Raw genomic sequence first — 21,787 nt, forward strand, 5'->3', positions numbered from 1 at the left:
GACCATTTTCATGCAGAGTCCTTTGCAATGTTTGCCTTGATATTTTTATGCCAGAAGACTCCAGATTTTCTAAAATGTCCTTAGTAGTGGTGGTTGGATTTGCATTAACACTTCTTACAATATTCCTGGTGGCTCTAGCAGACAGTTTCCTTTTCCTTCCTCTACCAATCAAATTGTTTGTTGTGTGGTGGCTCTGGAATTTTTTGATGATGCTCTGTACTGTTGCTGTAGGGACCTAAAATTTCTTGGAAATTGACTTGTAATCTAAACCATCCTTATGTGAATTAACAATTTTAGTCCTAAGATCATTACTAAGCTCTTTTTTCTTCCCCATTCTAATAATTTTTATTCTTTTATTGGTTTTCAGTTGATATTTTAATTTCTGAAAAATGCAAAAAACGAAATGAAATTAATCAAAGGTTGTATAAAAGCATTCAAAATAAGAATCAAACAGGAAACAAACAGTCAGAAACTCGATTAATACTGAAAAAATAAGGGGGTATGATTATTTTTGAACATTGCAGATTTTATAAATAGCTGTATATTTCTTTTATTACAAGTATCCCGAGATTTTAAAATTACGAAAATGATCAGAAGAGGTTTATTAAGAATATGTATCAATATGGACGTAAACAATAAATTCTTACAAAGTTACACCTAATAAACTCAATTTTCAAGGGGGGGGGGGTATGAATAATATCGGGCACAAGTGTATATGTATATATATATATATATATATATATATATATATATATATATATATATATATATATACACACACTAGAATTTCAGCCCGTCGTTGCTGGGGTTTTTGGATGTGTATGTTGTGCAAAAAAAAGTGGTAGTGTAAAAGTACAGTAAAAACGAAATGGTAAGCCTAACAAAACCTACATGCATGAAATAGGATTCAGGGTTATCTTAAGCGTAGCCTATGAGCGGGTATTTTGGGTGAGGCTAATTGCGTAATCAAGCGAAAATAGACGAAACTATTTTAAGGGAGAAACTCTTACACGAGCGGATGATACGCGTTTGTATGGTTTCAATGCTTACCTCCTGGCATTCCAATAAAGTAAGAGGAGCGTCACCCCACTTACTGGTTAGATAAACAGCTTGAGTACGGAGGTGCATTTGCACTTGCGGGTTCCATCAGTCTCCATCGCCGACCCGTCCTCCATTCAAAACCGTCGCTTTTCAAGCTTTAATGAGACACACTCTTACGCAACCATCCGTCACTAAAAGTCTTTGTAATTCTATTTTTGTCTTAGACTTAAGCTTCATTTACTCTCTTTTTAATATATATATATACACACACACAGGGTGACCCACAAAAAACAAAAGCGAAATGGAAGCCATCTAGAACATATTCTGTAGAACGGAGAAAAGAGGCCAAATACCCTAGTGTTTTGATGTGATGTTTTGATTATAATAAACTAGTTATGACCAAAGTTTCATTTCATTCGGACAAAACACTAGGAACCGGGGCCTAATAAGAGTTGGGGCCCGTTTTATTATATATATAGTAAGTTATAATATATATATGGCAATTAAGCTACAAAGAATATTCCGCGTTTCATCCACGCTAGGATTCATCAAGCTTATATATATATATATATATATATATATATATATATATATATATATATATATATATATATATATATATATATATATATATATAGTTTTGGATGAGAAGAAATCAAAATTCACTTTCCCCACGAGAAAAAACTAAAAACTAATAGAAACAATACTTAGTTTGTTAGTAGTAAAAATAAAATAATTTATTAGGTTTAGGTATATTGTTTAGCTGAACAAAAACTAATAAACCACCAAAAGTGCTCAATACGTGCGTAGAGCTTAGCAATAAATAAATAAAATTATATAAGCACGAGCACGCCGCCAACTGTTTCTTAGTAGTAAAATACGCTTAAATATTATATTTAAATTGATAGACATTTCGTGTTAATTTTTATAGAGCAAATTCCCTATTTATTATTGTGATTTTAATATATACTAGTGATTTTAAAATTTAAATATATATGTATATATATATATATATATATATATATATATATATATATAACTACTTCATTTACGCACATAAAATTAATATACGAAAGTATAAATATATGCGTAAACTCTAAGTATTTACTTCAAAAGTGCTCAATACGTAGGTAGAGCTAGTTAGTAAGTTATAAAATATACATGGCGATTAAGCTACACTAAATATTCCGCGTTTCATCCACTCTAGGACTCTTCAGGCTTATGCGCGAATTTTGTGGGTGTCCGTCGTTTTTATATACGAACCTACTATTGAGGTTTTAGTTAGCCAATCGTTTTTCTAGTATCAACCGCAACCTTCTTATCAGCCAATGAACATTCGCTTATCGGACAAAGGCTTATTTGACCTCTGGTTGACCTGTGTGCTCTATTTAGCCTAGATATCTAGTTTCTTGACCTGTTTTAAATCTAGGTTATGTTTTTTTTGTTTTTTTTATGTTAGTTTATATATAAATAAATATATATATGTATGTATGTATGTATTTATGTATGTTACACCTTTATCTTTATATTTTATTTTTAAGTTAATTATCAATGATGTTTATCAGTATTTTCCCAACAAAAATGTTTTATTCAATAGCTAAACCATTTTTTTCGAAACTTTTAAACTACACCTGCATTCTTTTAAGATTGCATATCGAATTTAACCTAAGTTTCATTGTTTTGATTGGCTTTTTACAAGTAAGATAACTTCAGATCGTATTTTTATATTATTAATGTCTATAAGGGCAGGTTATTTTCTGAGAGTTTAAACACAATAATTATATTATTTTATCATTATTACCCTCAAGGGCTGGAATCTATCTTAAATAGAGAAGTAATCAACCATCTCAGCAAAATAACCTTCTTAGTGACACACAATATGGTTTCAGTTCTGCTAGATCTACAGCAGATGTGCTTACAGTTATATCTCATAGGATTAGCGAATCTCTCGACAGAGGCAACCTTTCTAGGGCAATTGCTCTTGACATATCAAAGGCCTTTGATAGGGTATGGTATAAAGGTTTACTTCACAAGATCTCCAGCTATGGTATTGCTGGAAATGTCTTCTCAATTATTAAATCATTTCTCTCTGATAGGTTCATAAGAGTAGTAGTTGATGGGCAAAAATCAGAAGCTCACAGTATAAATGCTGGAGTCCCTCAGGGGTCGATCCTGGGCCCAACTCTTTTCCTGATCTACATTAATGAGCTTCCAAATCACATCCTTACATCATTCGTAGACATTTTTGCTGATGACACTACCATCTATGGTAGCACATCTAAGACAGTAAACGACCAAGTTCTCTCCGATTCTCTCTCCTCTGATCTTGATCACGTTGTACAATGGAGAAAGGAGTGGCTGGTTACTTTTAATGCATCTAAAACCAAGCTTCTATCTTTACATCATCAACCTTCTGATCCCCATCTGGCATCAATTAAAATGAATGGCTCTCGTCTTTGGGAGGCCTCAAGTTTTGACAGGCTTCTGGGCTTGACCTTTACTTCTGATCTTAAATGGAATACGTACATCAAATCTGTTGCCAAGGCCGCTGGAAAAATGGTCGGATCCTTCTGTCGATCCAGTAGATATCTCACTGCTGATGCAATTCTCTATCTATATAAGAGCCAGATACGTCCAAGGATGGAGTACTGTTGCCACATATGGGCAGGAGCTGCTAGAAAAGACTTGTCCTGTCTTGATAGGGTTCAAAATAGACTTCGTGGCCTGGTGGAAGATGTCCTTTTCTCTTCGCTGCAACCTCTGTCTCACAGAAGAGATGTTGCGAGTTTGTCTCTGCTTTATCGTTATTTTCATGGAAAGTGTTCAACTGAGCTTCAATCTATGGTCCCCCCTCGACAAACTTTCACAAGAAACACTAGACTAGCTGAAAACATTATCAATAATTTTCCCCACTCTTTATCTGTACCTAAACCTAAACATAGATTCCACGATCAAAGCTTCTTTCTTAGAACTGCACGCCTGTGGAATTGTCTTCCGTTTTCCTGCTTTCCAGCTTTCTATAATATGGTTGTCTTCAAGTCCAACGTGAACAAGTTTCTGATGAGCCGTTCCACTTAAGTTAACAAATTTACCGAACTTCCATTACTATCGATTACTATATTGTCCTTTTGACTACTCTACACTCTTTAACCATTATCCTTGAGTGGCCTATCGGCCTTGATAAGTGGTGAAGTTTATGTAAAAAAATTTAAAAAATAAATAAAAAACAAATAAAAGAATCGTTTTTGTAACCGGAAATTAGGTTTAAGATTTCCTGATTCCAATACTGATTCAGACACCTAAAAAAGTTTCGATTTCAAGTAATTGTTCCGACACTAATTGAAACAATGTGAGCCGCTCCGGCTGAATAATACTGCGCTATGGTTTGACTTGTTCACCAACTTTCATCATGACATTTCTGTTTTTGTTGTGCCGTCGTTAAATGATTTGCGCAGATACTTCGTGATAATCTCATCGGTGGTGAGTGTGATTCTTAACCAGATTAGGACCTTCTCAGATGTGCATCTGTAGAGTCATTTCAATAATAATGCCCATAAAACAATCTCCAGATTATTTCTGGACTGAAGAGATCTATAACAGCCAGAATCTGTGTAGTGGCAAGACAAGAGGATGTCAAAGTTATTGACAATTTGTTCTCATTCATTATACAATAGAAAAAGACTGTTGAACATTCATGATTAACGTTTGGTCGACAAGTCAGATATGGACTGAAGTTTATTGCCATTAAATGTGAGGTTATTCTAGAAGAACTGGTAACAGATGGTAATTGTAAGGCTCACAATCTTCTATAATGTAAATCCCGCCTGTCTGTTTAAATGCATGTATGTATGTATGTATGTATGTATGTATGTATGTATGTATGTATGCTTATATATATGTATGTTTGTATGTCTGCCTAAAACTTTCGACAGAGGCGGCGGATTTTCACAATATCTGTATCATTTTGAACCTCGACCCTCGGACGACAAATATCGAAAAATTGGCCCAAAGCATTAACTCCTTCTGTGTACTTTTCTTCAAGGAGGGGTGTCTTTTTTCGCTGATATTTTCGAAAGTCATCCCCTCTTTACGATTGACTAGCTTTAATCTTAACCTTCGCCACTTTCGTTTTGGAGATGGATGCAACGGTAAAGACGTCACGTTTGTTCTCACGTTCTTTCCTCCTTCGCGATTCGAGCCTGCCTGCCTTCTACCACTTTTTTAATTTTTTTTTGTGGTGGTGGGGGGGGGTTCAACACAATCCTCCAAACATTCGGGCAACGCTGAGCCCCCAAGCAGTGTAACATAAAATTACTTTGCATCGTTTAATAATGTATGGAAAATATTTTTTTTAAATGGTTACTGCCGTATGTATTTCAATTTATAATAATTAATACAGATAATAAAAACATCCTGGCATTCATCAATTTATTACGAAATATCTCGCATCATTTTCGTATTTTATTTGCTTGTGATATCGTCACATCTGAAAAAAAAGCATTTGTAATATTTTTGCGATATATATGTAGGGTATACGGAAGATTACCATTTGGTTGACTAAAAAGTGATGATCACACAGACCCTTGTCAGATTGCTGCGTCTTTTTCGATTGTCTCCACTTACTAAACCGCTCTTTAGTTTAAAAATATTATTTTAGTAGTTAAAATAACAACTATTTTGCTAGTTACAAAGTATAGCATTTCTTCTGATGCTATACCTAGTCTATTCTGACCTTGGTCGGTGAAAAAAAAACTCCTTCTAGACTGAGAACATTTATATTTGTTTCGTAAAAGCGTACTCCTTTTTTAAAACTTGGATTTTCTTCACAGGGAAATGCATGGTGGGTTTAATTTCGGTAATATTCTTATAAGATATAAAAGATTTTGTTTACTTTTATACTGTTAACTTTACGACAATAATAATATTTCGACTAATAATTATGAATAGATGCTGGTGTGTAAATTAATTCATACTTTCGGCAGCGATTTTACTCCCCACACTATTATTTATCTAATTTATTTTCAGAATTTCAGATTTGGAAAGTAATTTCTTGAAGCATATGAAAACTAGTTCAGGTTTATAGACAAGGTCTAACAATATAATAGAGGCCGTACCATAGTACCATCAAAGTATTTGAACTTCTCTTCATACTAATGCCAACACATTAGACGCATTGTTGTCGGCCAAGCATCTTCTATTTCAATCAAATGCAGCGGAGAACATCAGCAAAGCATGCATCAACGCGAATGATGTTTGAAAACTCTTTTCTGTGTATTTTCGGCAGGTGCTCGGAGGCCATTATATCTCATGAGTTTTAGAAGAAGTCGTGTGGAATAATCCTGTTAACCCATTAAACGGTTTGCTGTAATAGGTTGTCGGTATGTAGATTGTTCAGATCCATTTTTGTTGACAAGAAAGAAATCTGGTAGTCAGCTAATTAGACAGCTCTTCGGTAAATATGTGAGCCGTAATTGAGAGAGAGAGAGAGAGAAAGAGAGAGAGGGAGAGAGAGAGGAAAGAGAGAGAGAAGAAAAAATGAAAGAAAAAGTGAGATGAAAAGAGGGTGTAATTGTTAATTAACTGCTAATTCGCGTGACGTAATGGACCGATTGATTAACACAACAACTGGCATCTGGTCGGCTGAAAACAACACACGACGTTCAGGTCACGTGGTTTGAATAAGATAACAAGCTAAAACGTTTAGCAATATGTTCGTCATGTCAAACTGGAAACAGAGTAAGATCTAAGATGACGAAGAGTTGGGGAGTTGGGCTTACTAATCTACGCTTGTATCTAAATTTATTTAGTTTATTTATATTCCTGTTTTGGCGTTATTTTAGTTGGAATATATATATATATATATATATATATATATATATATATATATATATATATATATTCAAACTAAAATAACGCCAAATATATATATATATATATTCATATATATATATATATATATATATATATATATATATATATATATATATATATAAACGTCTATATTTCTATCTGTCTGTCGGTCTGTCTGTCTATCGTTCTGTTTGTCTTCATATTTTCAAACTCTATCTCTCCCGAAATTAAAAGTCGCGTAGCGGCGCTAGGGGCGTCAAATGATTAGATTTTTTTACGGGCCGTTCTTTTATGGGGCTTTAGCCGGTTAAAATCGTTTTTAAGAGGTCAAACATGGGTTATTCGTTTTCTTCATTCATCTTAGTTTATTTTTAATTTTTAATTTTATATCGGTTTATATGCGTGTCATGTTGGTACAGTGGTAACGTCACCAGTTTTGAAGGTTTCGGTTTCGATTCTTTCTTATAACGCCTAAATACTTTTTATTTACTTTTGAAATCACGACTTTATAATAGTAAATACGAAATCTGGACAAATTAAAATATATTTAAGCGTATTTTACGCCCGGGTATAGCCCTATATTTATGTTGAATAGCGCGGGGGTCATATTTTAGGAAGACGTGGCGGGGGATTCATATATATACTGATAGGGTGGTTGATGCACAGTTCTTATATTTCTTAGAACACATATAGAGAGGAGGATTCTTGGAAGGGTTACGCAATGTTCATTACAAATGATTAACACATTACCTTTTGGGTGTTGAAAGATGACACATGAGAACAGTTTTACAAAATACAATTGATGATTCTTTATTCATTGGACCGATCGAATGCTGATGACGTCAGGAATTCACTTGTATCCACATGGTTTAATCTTCTACCCTTCGCTTTCAAGGGGCCAGCTGACCACTGACTGCCAACGGACTGACGGTCGACTCTGACTGACTAGCAGACTGACTCTGAAATTCGAACCTCAGAAGTATGTTTTTCAAACGTGATTACTTCACGTCGCTACGCATGTTTGTCCAAAAACACACTTCTGCACACAAAGAATCCTTTCGTAACCTATTTTTAACCTAACCTATTTTTAGCACTGTATTTTTAATTTGTATTGTTCATTCTTTCTATTTTTTTTACATGGGGGTCACCACTTATCAAGGCCCAGAAGCCACTCGGGGATAAAGGTTATTTTCTGTACAGTAATCAATGGGATAGTGTTGCAGTATTCATAAGTATTGGAGATTTTATAAAGTGTCATTACTTAAGGGAGCGGTTCATCAGGAATTTGTTTATGTTGGACTTGAAAACATCCATGTTGAAGTTAGTAGGGAAACAGGCAAGCGGTATAGAGTCCACAGGCGTGCAGTTCTAAGAAAGAAGCTTTGTTCATGGAATCTACATTTTGATTTAGGCACATATAAAGAGTGGGGAAAATTATTGACGGTGGTTTAAGCCAGATGGGTGTTTATCGTGAAAGATTGTTGAGGGGGGACGAGAGATTGGAGCTCAGACGAGCACCTGCCATGAAAATAACGATAAAACAAAGATAGGCTCGCAACGTCTCTTCTATAGGAGAGAGGTTTCAGAGAAGAGAAAAGGGCATCCCACACTAAACCACGAAGTCTATTTTGTACTCTTTCAAGGCATGATAGGCTGTTTTTAGCAGCTCCTGCCCAGATGTGGCAGCAGTATTCCATCCTTGGAAGTACTTTGCTTTTATATAGATAGAGAATTGCATGAGTAGTGAGATATCTTCTAGAGCTATATAAGGATCCTACCATTTTTCCAGCGACCTTGGCATCAGACTTGATGTACGTGTTCCATTTCAGATCAAGAGTAAAGGTCAAACCTATAAGCTGTTCAAAACATGGGACCTTCCCTAGACGAGAGTCATCCATTTCAATTGATGCCAGATTGGGATCAAAGCGTTGATGATGTAAAGATAGAAGCTTGGTTTTAGATGCATTAAAGGTAACCAGACACCTGTTCCCCCACTGTACCACGCGCTCGAGATCAGAGGAGAGAGAACCAAAGAGAACTTTGTCGTTTACGGCTTTTGATGTGTTGCCATAGATGTCATCGGCATAGATGTCAACAAATGATTTATGTATGTGTTTTGGGAGATTATTGATGTAGATCAGGAAGAGAGTTGGGCCCAGAATGGACCCCTGAGGGACTCCAGCATTTAAATGCGGGCCTCTGATTTTTGCCCATCAACAACTACTCTAATGAGCCTATTAAAGAGAAATGATTTAATGATTTAGAAAATATTTCCAGTTATACTGTAGCTGGAAATCCTGTGAAGTAGGCCTTCATGCCATACCTTATCGAAGGCCTTTGATGTGTCAAGAGCAATTGCTCAAGAAAGGAAAAGATCCGCTAATCCTATGAGATATGACCGTTAGCACATCTGCTGTAGATCTAGCAGAAGAGAAACCATATTGCGTGCCACTAAGAAGGTTATTTCTGCTGAGGTGGTTGACTACTTCTCTATTTAATATGGATTCGAGAAACTTACTCATGACACACAGGAGACTTATTGGTCTGTACTGAGAGGGAGATGACTTATCACCTGAATTCTTAAATACAGGGTATACTAATGAGGTTTTCGAGGGTGTTGGAAAGCACTTCTCTTTAAGGCAATGCTTAAACAGTTTTGTAAGTATGGGGGCAAGTTCTGGTTGAAGCTTTTTTAACACTATAATTGGGATGCCGTCAGGGTCAGTTGCTTTACTGGAATCAAGGTTCTTGATTAGCTTGGCGACTTCATGCACATATATGTGTATGTTTTCTTAACGTGTTGTGTGTTATAGGAGGAAATATGGGGAGTTGATGGCCTTCGTCGCATAGGGTAGAATTAGCTGCAAAGTTCTTGGCAAATTGTTTGGCCTTGTCTGATGCTGACGAGATGACCTCTGGTTCAGTGGTAATGGTTGGGATAGAACGCACGCTTCTGTTCAGGATCCTATTTGTTATTTGCCAAAACTGGTGGGAATCAAGCCGCTGATCAGCTACTTTGGATTTAACAGACTGAGCATATAGCTGTCTTTCATTTTTTTATTACTCTTTTACAGTGGTTGCTGGCAGTCCTGAAAGCAGCTTTAGTCTCAGTGCATCTATTACGTTGGCAGCTATGGAAAAAGTGATTTCTGTGTGCGATGGCAGCCGCACATTCTGTGGAGAACCATGGCTGGCTGTTAGGTTTTTGTTGGAATATTTTGGATGGTATGAATCGGTTTATGCCTACAATTAACCATTCGGTCAGGTCTGATACTATAGAGGACACATCCTTTTTAAACATGGAATGCAGAGGTAAATCAGATATAAATGTACGGTTACTATCCCAGCCAGCCATAGAGTATCGGTATACAGTATGGTGGAGAGGTACGTGTGAGGACTTATTACATTTCATTTTTATCTTAACTGATACAGCGGAGTGGTTAGAGGATCCTAGATGAGATAGAACGGAACATGAACATAGCTATCGGGAAGTTGTGACAAAAAGGTCTAGAAGGCTTGCATACTGACCGGTAGTATCGGGCACACGGGTGGGCTCGCGAACAACCTGAGTGAGGGCATAGGCAATGGCAAAATCATGACAGAACCTCTCCTCATCATCAGTCTTATTTTAGTAGGTCAGTCATTTCACATTTTGGACATTGAAGTCACCGTAAATGTGAATGTTAGCCGAGGGATGTACAGACAGGATGTGGTCTATTTTCTCAGATATATTCTTAAAGATAGTAACTACGCTGTTGTGAGGGCGATAGAGGGCAAATATAAGTGAAGTGGTGTAAGCAAGTGCACTCCGGAAGTACATATAAGGTAAATTAGGGTCTTCTCTCGAGATATCCCTGCCACACGGGAAGTCATCTTTAACGTAGGCACATATTTCATGCCCATGTCGGTCTTGGGGGTCAGATTTAGATGTTAAGTTAGAGTATCCTTTAATTATGAACTCGTCTAGGGAAGTGGTTGGCCCCATGCCAGTTTCGCTTAGAAAGAATATGTTCGGTTTCGTCTCCTGTAATTGGGTTTCAACCTCTGGAAAGTTGGAACGTAAACCCCTGATGTTAGAGAAAGAGATATGGTAGTATGGATATACGTTGGAGGATGGGGTTCTAGGTTTATTTGTTTTTATTTTGTTTGTTTTTTGTTTGTTTGTTTTTTGCTTTTTAGATATTTTATGTTGAGGCTTTGGGATTTGTGGAATAGGTCGGCATACTTGGTTAGAGCAGGATAGAGAGGGAAGTAAGAGAGAAAAGGACAGGAATTTTTTTGTAGCACATGATAAGATAAAGCCGTTACAATTACCCACTAGTATGGCATCGAGAGCCCCCACCAGAGACTACTGCATGGTCCAGAATCCATTCACCAAATGGCAATACACCAGCCCCAGTACTTTGCACCTGTTGATAGGACAGCCTCCTTAGTGGTTAATCCAAGGTTCGGGTCCCTGATTATCAGGCGGATGTCAGCCCAGATGAAACTTTTATCTCCAGCACCCTTACTAGTGACATTGCCTACAAGGATAGACATAGAAATAGAAAATTTTCCGACATCTCAGACGGCTATTCACGAAGTACTACCGACCTGGAAAGCAGATTTTCTTCACCCTTTGTCAGAAAAATCACTCATTTGAATGAGCACTTAGTGGCAAAAAAAGAGAAGCGAGAGTTACTGGACCTGCCGATAACACATCCACTGCATTATCTACCCTCCATTAAAAAAATTGGTATGACGGACTTATTAATATCTACTTAGTATAAGCCCGGTGCTCAATTACCAATTTAGGACGCTGTTTAAAGATAGTATTTCCTCCCATATTAATGCGAAGATGTTTTTTGTTTTATCTATCGAGTTGGAATCTTCGAGCTTCATCTTATAATTAAAATCCAATCATGAACTTTTATCAATTTGTGAAGTCAGCTTATTTAGTATTAATTTACATTTTTTTTTTGTTTAGATAATAGTTTAAGGTTTTAATTTGGAATGTTCTCATTTTCATGGGTTACTTTTTTTTTCTTTTCGTGTTAAATGTAAGAAAACGGTATTGGTTAATAATAGCATATTTGACAAAAGATTTCAGGAACAAAAAAAGAAGAAGCAAGACAATTATGGTTAAGTTCGTAGTTTAAGTCAAAGCTGCAATAAGAAAAAAAATATTTGCAATAAAAACATGGTGGCTGTATTAATGCAAAATAGATTTCAAAAATTTATAGACAGAAACATTTTTTTAATTTAGCTTTGGGTCTGGAAAGTGACCCATCTTCTTGAGATCATATCGAAAAAGAAGGAAAGCTAGCAGACCAAACTGATTTTATGCTAGGTATTAATTGATATGGTGGAGGTTGGTGGATGTATGTTGGGGAGGGGGTAATGCTTTTATTTTTATTTTTTTATTTATTTATATTTTTTGCTTTATCTATCCAGTTTGAATCTTCGAGCTTCACCTTATAATTAAATTCCAATAATGAACTTTTGTCAATTTGTTAAATCAGCTTATTTTGTATTAATTTATTTTTTCTTTTTTGTTTAGATAATAGTTCAAGGTTTTAATTTGGAATGTTCTCGTTTTCATGGGTGACTTTTTTTTTTCTTTTCGTTTTAAATGTAAGAAAACGGTATTGCTTTGACAAAAGATTTCAGGAACAAAAAAACAGAAAAAGCAAGACAAGTAAGGTTAAGTTCCGAGTTTAGACTACCCGTGACCCGTTGGGTCAGTATGTTATATTAGCTATCTAATTCATGCATGAGCGTGGCACTTGTGATGTAAAGAAAATAGTTTTTTTTTTGACATAACAGAAACATTTCTATGAAAGTATATTAAAATGAAAAATCATGGACGGATCACTCAAACATGAAAAAAATCCTCCCTATTCGTATAAAGTTACTTATTTTTCCAAATAATCGCTGAAAAATCGAAAATTAAGCATGAATTTCCTAAAAATCGAACTCCGACGAAAGTCATTTAGCAGCAAAAACGCACATGAACCTACCGATGAGAAATATAAGAATGAAAAACCCATACGTGAATCCTTCAACCAAGTTATACAAACTTAAAATCTAAAAAAAAAATAATTAATAAAACCTGAAGAAAAAATAAAACCTAAATAAATAAAATAAAACTAATATTGAAACAGATTAGTAAATGTGTCAACAAATTCACCGTCCTCACACAACTATTTTGTATCTAGAAATGTAAACAAAAAATAAAAAAGAAGGAAGGAAGGAAGAAAGGAAAATGACGGATAGAGAGTAGTAGTAGTAGTAGTAGTAGTAGTAGTAGTAGTAGTCGTCTTGGCTTTACTACAATTGTTCTTATTTTTGTCAACGGGTTAAAGTTGTTTAGTTGTAAGAAAATAGCGACAGTATAGTTGTAATAAAGAATAGTTGCAAAACGCCCCCAATCTTCCCATGTTAAATAATAATTTCGAAATAATAACATTAATATTTCAGTGCGCAGGTCAAAATCTGCAAAATAAACGATTTGTGTTTATTTGTTTACGTTGTTATGGGTTAATGTTTATGCGTGCATGCGCAACCGGATGTCGTAAACCGGAGAGTGGGTTACATCACTCGTTACAAGGTCATTTGAGTTTTATAATTATATAGATTTTGTAACTCTTACTACACTGACATTTTTTAATATTCAGTTTTATAAAAGAATGAACAAACAATTCTTTTTACAATATAAACAATATCTAACTATTTCTAATAGAATTTAACAATAGACCTTTTTAACATTCTGATTTCTAACATTCTATTTCTTAACCTTGCTTACAAGGTTCGGGTCTCGGCTTATCCTAATCTCATTTTCATATATCTAATGGTCTTCTTATTTACATGGAAAGGCAGCAGCCCTTTTCCTGTAACATCTAAAAAATTAAATAATAATTGTGTTATCTTGTGTTACTCATATATTATTTAATCTTTGGGAACAGATTCTGTTTTGCAAGTCCAGTGTAATCATAACTTGCATCCAATGTGTCTCCTAAGTAAAACGTTATACTAGCTGGCTCTATTGCTATTGACATAAGGCCATAGTATTTAACACAAATTCCAATCATTTATACATTTGTACTTATCTATTTTGAAAATAAAATTTGTCAACTACTGGAAATTGTCTGTAAACCGAATACGGTATTATGATGACAGAAGATTTAGAGAAGATTATAGACCAACATTAACCACGTCAGCTCTACGCTGAAATTTACTGGCTTTCTGGCTAATTTGTTATGAGCATTTGTAAATTAAATAATATTTACTCTTATCGTGTTATGTTGTTCGTACCGACCGGGAATACGCTAATCCGGTAATTGCTTTGTTACAGCCAGGTTGAAGTATAGTTTTGTACAGTCCCAAGAGGTTTAACCTTCCCATGTTTACGTCCATTCTTTGAGAAGGTGTTTTTTTTTCTTAATAGCCTTTGCAGAAGATTTTCCTAAACCCAATGTACTCTGATTCTTACTTCCAGCAGAAGATATACCCAAACATACGGTTCTAATTCAAACAGGTGATACAGTGACAATTAATGTACTATTAACACAATTCAATTATATTTCTGAATTTCTGAGATGAGGATAGATGATTGGTCCCCCTATCTATTGAAGAGGGACTTCTGTTTTCAGTGGCGTCCGTACGTCCGTGCCTCCGTGCTGCAGTTCGCCCGTACGTCCGTTAGTCCGGACGATTGCCAGATAACCGTTCATTAGTTTTTCCTGAAATTTTGCCACAAAATTGAATTTCTTTTTTTCTTTTTTTTTCAAAATTTCCCATTGCGTCCACAGGGGTTCAAAAATGCTCTAAAGTGCCCCAAAATGATACTTTCTTGTCCCAATAGCGTTTGATCCATCAATAAGATTTTTCTGAAATTTGGCCAAAATGTGGAGCCCATTGTTCTTAATATAAATTCAGTATGTGTGACTCTAGCAAAATTTTGGTTCTCATCCCTCTGGGACCTTTAGGGCTAAAGAAAAAAAATGCATGCCTTTTTGAAGCTCTTTGTTCATATTGCTCAAAAACTTGATATGTATATAGCAGTTTTCCATGGCACTGAATTCATATATAGCTGCCTTACGGCGTGAAACTGCATCGTTTGTCCATTTTCACTATGGCTCGGCGTTTCCAAGAGCTCGAATTGCAAAAGATGACACTTTTTACCCCAAAACTTTTACCCCATCCATTAGATTTTTCTGAAACTTGGCGAAAATATGAAGGCAAGGTTGGTCCTTCACACTTGTCACATTCATCATTTCTTTCTTATTTTTTGTGGCGTCATCTCACATGCAGCACCAAAGGGGGACCACACACGCGCGGCTTTTTTGGATTATTTTGGATTATTCGAACAACTGTATCTTGAGTGTTATCCTCACAACGTTTGGTACGTTGCACACATTTACACATGGGACCCACACGTTGCAGACTCAGTCGCAAAGAAGACAAAGAATAGGAAAGAGGAAAAAACTTCAACTCCTGCTTCAGATTTTCAGAAAAGACCTTTATTCCTTTCTTTTTCTGGTCACGCGTGACTTCACGTTACGGCTGTAATGTCACCTACCTTTCTAACGTGTTCTCTCCTTTTATAGTCTCATTCATTATTACCGTGACGTCATTTCGTTCATAGTTCGGGATTTACATAGAACTTTCTGCGCTATGTTACACATTTATGCCGATGTAACCTCATTCTTTCTTCAGAACTTGTCGAACTCGGGAATCTGTCTATCGGACTCGAGAATTCGCACTTTATTTAAGCCACAAGGATAACATGCTCTCAATCTGTCAATCATGACCGAATAGAAGTCTTAAGTATTTTGTAATCGTATTCTTAGTATCGCCTACACTGAAAATTGAACCTTCAACTTCCAGAAGAGTTTCACTTAGAAATGAATTAACTTTATGCTTTATTCGTTACGCCAAATGTCCTTGCGAATACTAAGAATACAATTTAAAATTATTTAAGATTTTTACCTGGCTATCGCTTACCGATCGAGAGCATACTATCCCCACTAATTAAATATATGGTTCCGTTCGAAGTCCGTGAGTTGAACAAGACATGCTAGCAAAAGGTCGGAGGTTGCATCAACCGAAATGTCGTAATAATAACACTGACCATGAGAATAGTAGTCCAAGTTATACAAACATTACACTTTTATTACAATTTAGATGAAGAGCCAACTAAAATATGTACAGACAGAAAGGTCTTCTTTCGAACAACTATGCTATAATAGCAAGAAGTGCCCTTAATAAATTTTAATAGTAGAAATATAGACAGTTATGTAGTTCTAGTGAATTTCAAGATGTGTCTCTAAGCACAGGTTCGACATGACTAAATTAATTATTAAATTATAAAGTAAGTTTAACTATCGAAGTATTTCTCTCCAACTCTATCACTTCATGTTCATTAAATCACTTTCTAATATTTCTAAATGTCCCTCTGAGCACTTAGAGAGAGACAGAAAGTGACTCTCTTCGTTCAGCGTCATCAAATTTACACACGCACGTTCGTCTGTACATATGTAACAACATAATCCGTCTCTTTACTTATATATCAGAACTAGAAAGCGACCCGGCGTTGCCCGATCATTAAATACGCTTCAATAGGATTTTGTATTCATTATTATATTTATTTATATTATATTGTATTTATTATTATAGAGCAAATCTCTTACTGAATATTGTATTGTCCCGAATTCATATAGTAATGATTTCAAAGATTAAACTAAAATGACTTCGGTGATATCAGCTGGAATCGAACTCAAAACATCAGCACTCCAGCCTTCGTTGGTAACGCCTGAGCTATCACCGGATGGACAAAAAAAAAAGGACTAAACATTAAGCGAATTCAAGCTAAAAAATATATATGTACGCATGTTAAGAAGGGAGTCGATTTACTACTGCCAAAGTCAACTGGGTTTTTTTTTGTTTGTTTTTTTTTGTTTTGTTTTTCAATTTGGACACCTTAAGCTTTTTTTTTTTTGAGGCACGCAAGGCTAATGCAACATAAAATTACTTTGCTTTCTTTAATAACGCATGGAAAATATTTTTTTTAAAAAAGGGTATCGCCGTGTTTGTTTTTATTTATAATAACTAAAACAGATAATAAAAACATTCTGGCCTTCATTAATTTTCTTCGAAATTGTTCTCAGGGTTTAAATACCCTATAAGAGTATAAGAAGTTTCAAGTCTATAGACCAAATATTCAGAGAGGAGGTAAGTAGAGACTGTTCGTACACACACCGACAAGGTCACTTACACACACACACACACACACACACACACACACACACACACACACACACACACACACACACATATATCCCATTAGCTAGAACATTTTCGTCCTAAATTCTACGCAATTATGCACAATGTAGAAACTATCCAGAAAAAGAATAAAGCGAAATGCAAATTATCATTTAATAAAACTATAAAAATGTATTACTTATTAAAGAACGCTCTTTTTTTTTCAAAGAAATATGCAAATTAGTTAACCTTCATGAAGTCGCTCGCATATCCATTATTGAGTATATTGAGAAGTTCGTTACAATAATTTTTAATAGAAAAAGTAAACTTTTAATAACACTACCAGGGAAAAAAACTACACTTCATTAAGTGAATAGATAATAATAATAATAATTATTATTATTATTAGTAGTAGTAGTAGTAGTAGTATGAGGAGACTATAGAAATGGAGACACTTATTACATTTAGTTAAATAAGAATAGTGTTGCCACAAGAAATGTTATGGTTTATGAACTTTAACTGAGATCAAGGTAGAGTAAGTACCTGTAGTAGTAGTAGTAGTAGTAGTAGTAGTAGATTTTGTCGAGCAAGTCAAGCGTACTTCTGGTCGTAAATACATCTGGATAAGTACTAACGACTCTAAGTAAATGGTAATAAACCCAGTAATGTACTTCCGGTGAACCAATCTATGCAAACACGTGCATTATAACAATCGTCACTAAATAAATACATAAATAAATAAATAAATAAATAAAAGTAGTTTAGTTATGTTTGGAATTCTTTTTAGAACAAAATTACCCTCATAATTGAATTTAGTACGTGTGCCCCACTCTACATAATTCAAACCGGAAGTTTGCATTCATTAACACAACTGAGAAATAGTAGACTTCTTTTGATTAAAGATTGAAGTGTAGTATCGTTTCGGATACTATACTTCGTCTGTTCGGTCTTCGATCGGTGTTGGAGAAATGTTTCTATAATGTAGAAATTTTATTGCTTCATTACGATGTATTTATTTAAAGAAAAATAATTTGTGTGTAACCTTGCCTTCGCTATGAAACGATTCAATGAGTTCATGCATGTGGGTATGATTAGTTTAACTCTGTAAAAAGTAGCTACCATATTTCATAGTTTTGCTGAGTTATTAGATAACATTCACCACTGGCCCATAGATTTCTTTCAAGTAAATTCTGAATTCTTGTTACGACACACTTTTTTTTTACAAAGGAGTCACCACTAATCAAGGGCCGGAGGCCACTCGTGGATAGGGATGAGTCAGTGTAGAGTGGTCAAAGGGAACATGTAGTAATCGTTAGTAGTGGAAATTTGGAAAGCATGGAAACGGAGCAGTTCCAAGGAAGAAGCTTTGTTCGTGGAACCTACGTTTAGGTTTGGGCATAGATAAAGAGTAGGGAAAATTATCGATAGCGGTTTAAGTTGGACGAGTGTTTTTCGGGAAACTCAGACCTGGAGGGAACATGCACGTACTTTTATTTACATGGATAGTTATTTTGTTCTCTTCTTTTATATTATTTTTGTTTTATTTTATTTTCATAGCAAGTGCAAGACGAGCACTTGTCATGAAAAGAAATGATAAAGGAGAGATAGGATCGCAACGTCTCTTCTTTTTTTACATAGGAATCACCACTTATCAAGGCCAAGAAGCCACTCGAGAATAAATGTTAAAGAGTGTACAGTAGTCAATGGGACAATATCATAGGAATCGTTGGACGTGTACATTTGGTAAATTGGATTACTTTAGGGGAACGGCTCATCAAGAACTTGATAACATTGGACTTGAAGACGACCATATTGTAATCAGCTGGAAAGCTGGTAAACGGAAGAGAGTTCCAGAGGAACTTCTGTAGTAAAGAGGTTGCAGGTAAGAGAAAAGGTAATCTCCCACTAGGCTACGAATCTATTTTGAACTCTGTCAATTATTTGTTTAATTGTTTCCTGTCATCTGGCCACGAATTTGTTGTCCAGACTAAGCTAAATTTAAGTCATTCACTTGAATAGGAAATATGGCTGTTTTTTTTCTGTCATTTCTTTTAGGATATTTTATTTTGATTCTCTTTGGAACATAAGAGGCTACTGCTATATCAACAATATCTATGGCGGGAGCTCTGTATAGGTGTCAGACCACAAGATGTTCGTTCACATTAGATTTCAATTTCTGCCTATTAGTACGATAGGGAAAGCAGAGAACAGGAAGATAATTCCAAAGAAAATAGTCTCTAGAAAGAAGCTATTAGAATTAGAACATCTGATAACTATGAACATTTATAATGAAAGAGTGGAATTATGATGTTTTGGGTATATCGGGGGATTTACGTTGAGGGAGTATAAGAGTAGTAAGTTCATAGGAGTACTTTTCTTATAATATGATAAGGATAAGATCTCGTCAACATACATTTGAGGCTTGGGAGATATTTTGTTGTGGTGGTTGCTATCCATGACATAGGAGGGGTGATTATCAACTTCTCTCGTGTGATTTCCGTCCGTAGTAAGAAATTAGGAAGAGAATTGTTTGTGGAATCCAAGGAAAAGAAACAGTTCAACTTTATACGTTGCCCTGTAAGTTATACCGTAGTGGTTGAATCGTGGGGAAAATAGTTGATTGTCAATTGTTCATCAGACTTTTATGAATTTTCTCAGAAGTCGCAACTCTCTGATGCGTATTCTGGTCATTTCAGTATGTCTACTCTTACTTGCGTCCATTACATTTTACAGTTCATGATGTTATAAATTTCTCTCTATTCGTATGCTAATATCATAATGGACGGACATATCTAACATTAGACTCCAAATAAAGTAATAATGGCCGAGAATATTATAGCATTATGACAACAGAACAGATACTGCACCATACCCTTACTGAATATAGAAAGACAGTACTTATTATTATAGAGTTTAGCGAACTTAATATAATATTAAAAGTGAGTACAATAAATACAATTAATAGTATAGCTTCGCCATCATGCAGAGATCCAATCTTCATTAGTAAAAGATATATAAGATTTTAGATGGTTCTTTCCCCAGAAGTTAACGTTAAAACGTTTTAATCCGAGTTACTAAATTGGTAAATATTTTGTTTTTAAGATTCGCTACGTTAGTTGTTTATTTTGACGTTATGTGGATAATCAAACTACTAGCTTTACTATCATTCAAAAAACTTTTCTTCTACGACAAATATGTGTGACCGAAATTATATACGCAATTTTGGCAATTAAAATTATTTTCGAATCAAATTCTAACTAAAGAAGACATAAAATGTATTATATATTATTTACACCTGTCTCAAGGAAATGTTTATTTAAGTGTGACGTGACCGCCTCCGGGGGGGGGGGTATTAAGACCCCCGAAATACTAAATAAGGCCGGGCAACTATGCTTGTATTAAATGTTAAGCATTATTCCGTGCCCGGGCAGTAGCGAATAACCTTGCTGAAAGAAGCGTTAAGTTATGAATTTATTGTGTTTTTGTAAAACAGACCTACTTTTTCTTGTTGGGGAAAAAGTGACAATTCGATGGCGTGTTGAAATCAGCACGAATATGATTTCGGTCCTGGATCCAGACGAGGCGGTCAAGTGTTGACCTCTCTGTTCGTGAGAATTGAAACCTGCAAGTGTTCACAGAGACCAACACACACAGGCAATCGCGAATTCCCCGGAATTACGTACTGATTGATGATTGGTATAGTGAGCGACCATACCTCCCCTATTCCGTTCCAATATAAGCGAATACCTGCGCCAAAAATCAACGTTGATACTGGATCTTGAGAGAATTTTACACTAATAAGACTGTCGCCACCGCAAAATACAGAGAGTAAGATTTAATAGCGTGTTTTGCAAGAAATCAACATTGGGCATTTCTATATAAGTCATATTATATTCTGTAAATTTGAGTTGAATAAACTCGTAGAATAGAGACATCTGAGTTTGTCTTTCTTTTATGTGCATGAAAATCTCTTCACTTCCAGCGTGATGTTGCATATCAACGCGAATGGGAAATCGACGCTGAAACAGACCAACCAGATCCCGCTGCGCCGAGAAAACTCGCGGAGAATTCCCTGTGAAAGACGATCACGACGTGTGTGTGTGTGAGGGTTCATACTTGTTACCAACGACTCTGAAAGGTCACAGTTGGTGACCTGCAACAAGAGCCCGTTCACATAAGCCATACGATAAAACATTTTTTTCCAAACTACAGATCACCATCAAAACATAATTTCCTACTTTAATTAGAAAGAAAAGTACCGAACATAACATGTTAACAAACTTGGGGTTCAGGAAGATAGTTTCACATTATTTGAATGAGAGTCATCTACCTTGCTCATATTTATATTCTCTTAAAGCCTAAATATAGTCATATTAAGCCTTATCTCTATAATACTTTCTCTAATTTTCTTATATCATTCAAGTTTACATTAGTCAGAAATAAATATTCACTAGCAGAACAACGTGGAAATTCTACGGAAGCAGATATATATTTAATCAACTAATATTGTTTTGATAAAGCTGATATTTTCCTGGATAGCGCAGAAAAATAGTTTTTTTTTAAGAGAATAAGCAATAACACATAGCAAATATAGGTTTATTAACATTTCCATGACAATAGAACTGACCCATATGAGATAAAGTTATAAGTGCTA

The sequence above is a fragment of the Euprymna scolopes genome, chromosome 16, assembly GCF_053919585.1.
Source record: "Euprymna scolopes isolate OS-2025 chromosome 16, ASM5391958v1, whole genome shotgun sequence".
NCBI lineage: Eukaryota > Metazoa > Mollusca > Cephalopoda > Sepiida > Sepiolidae > Euprymna > Euprymna scolopes.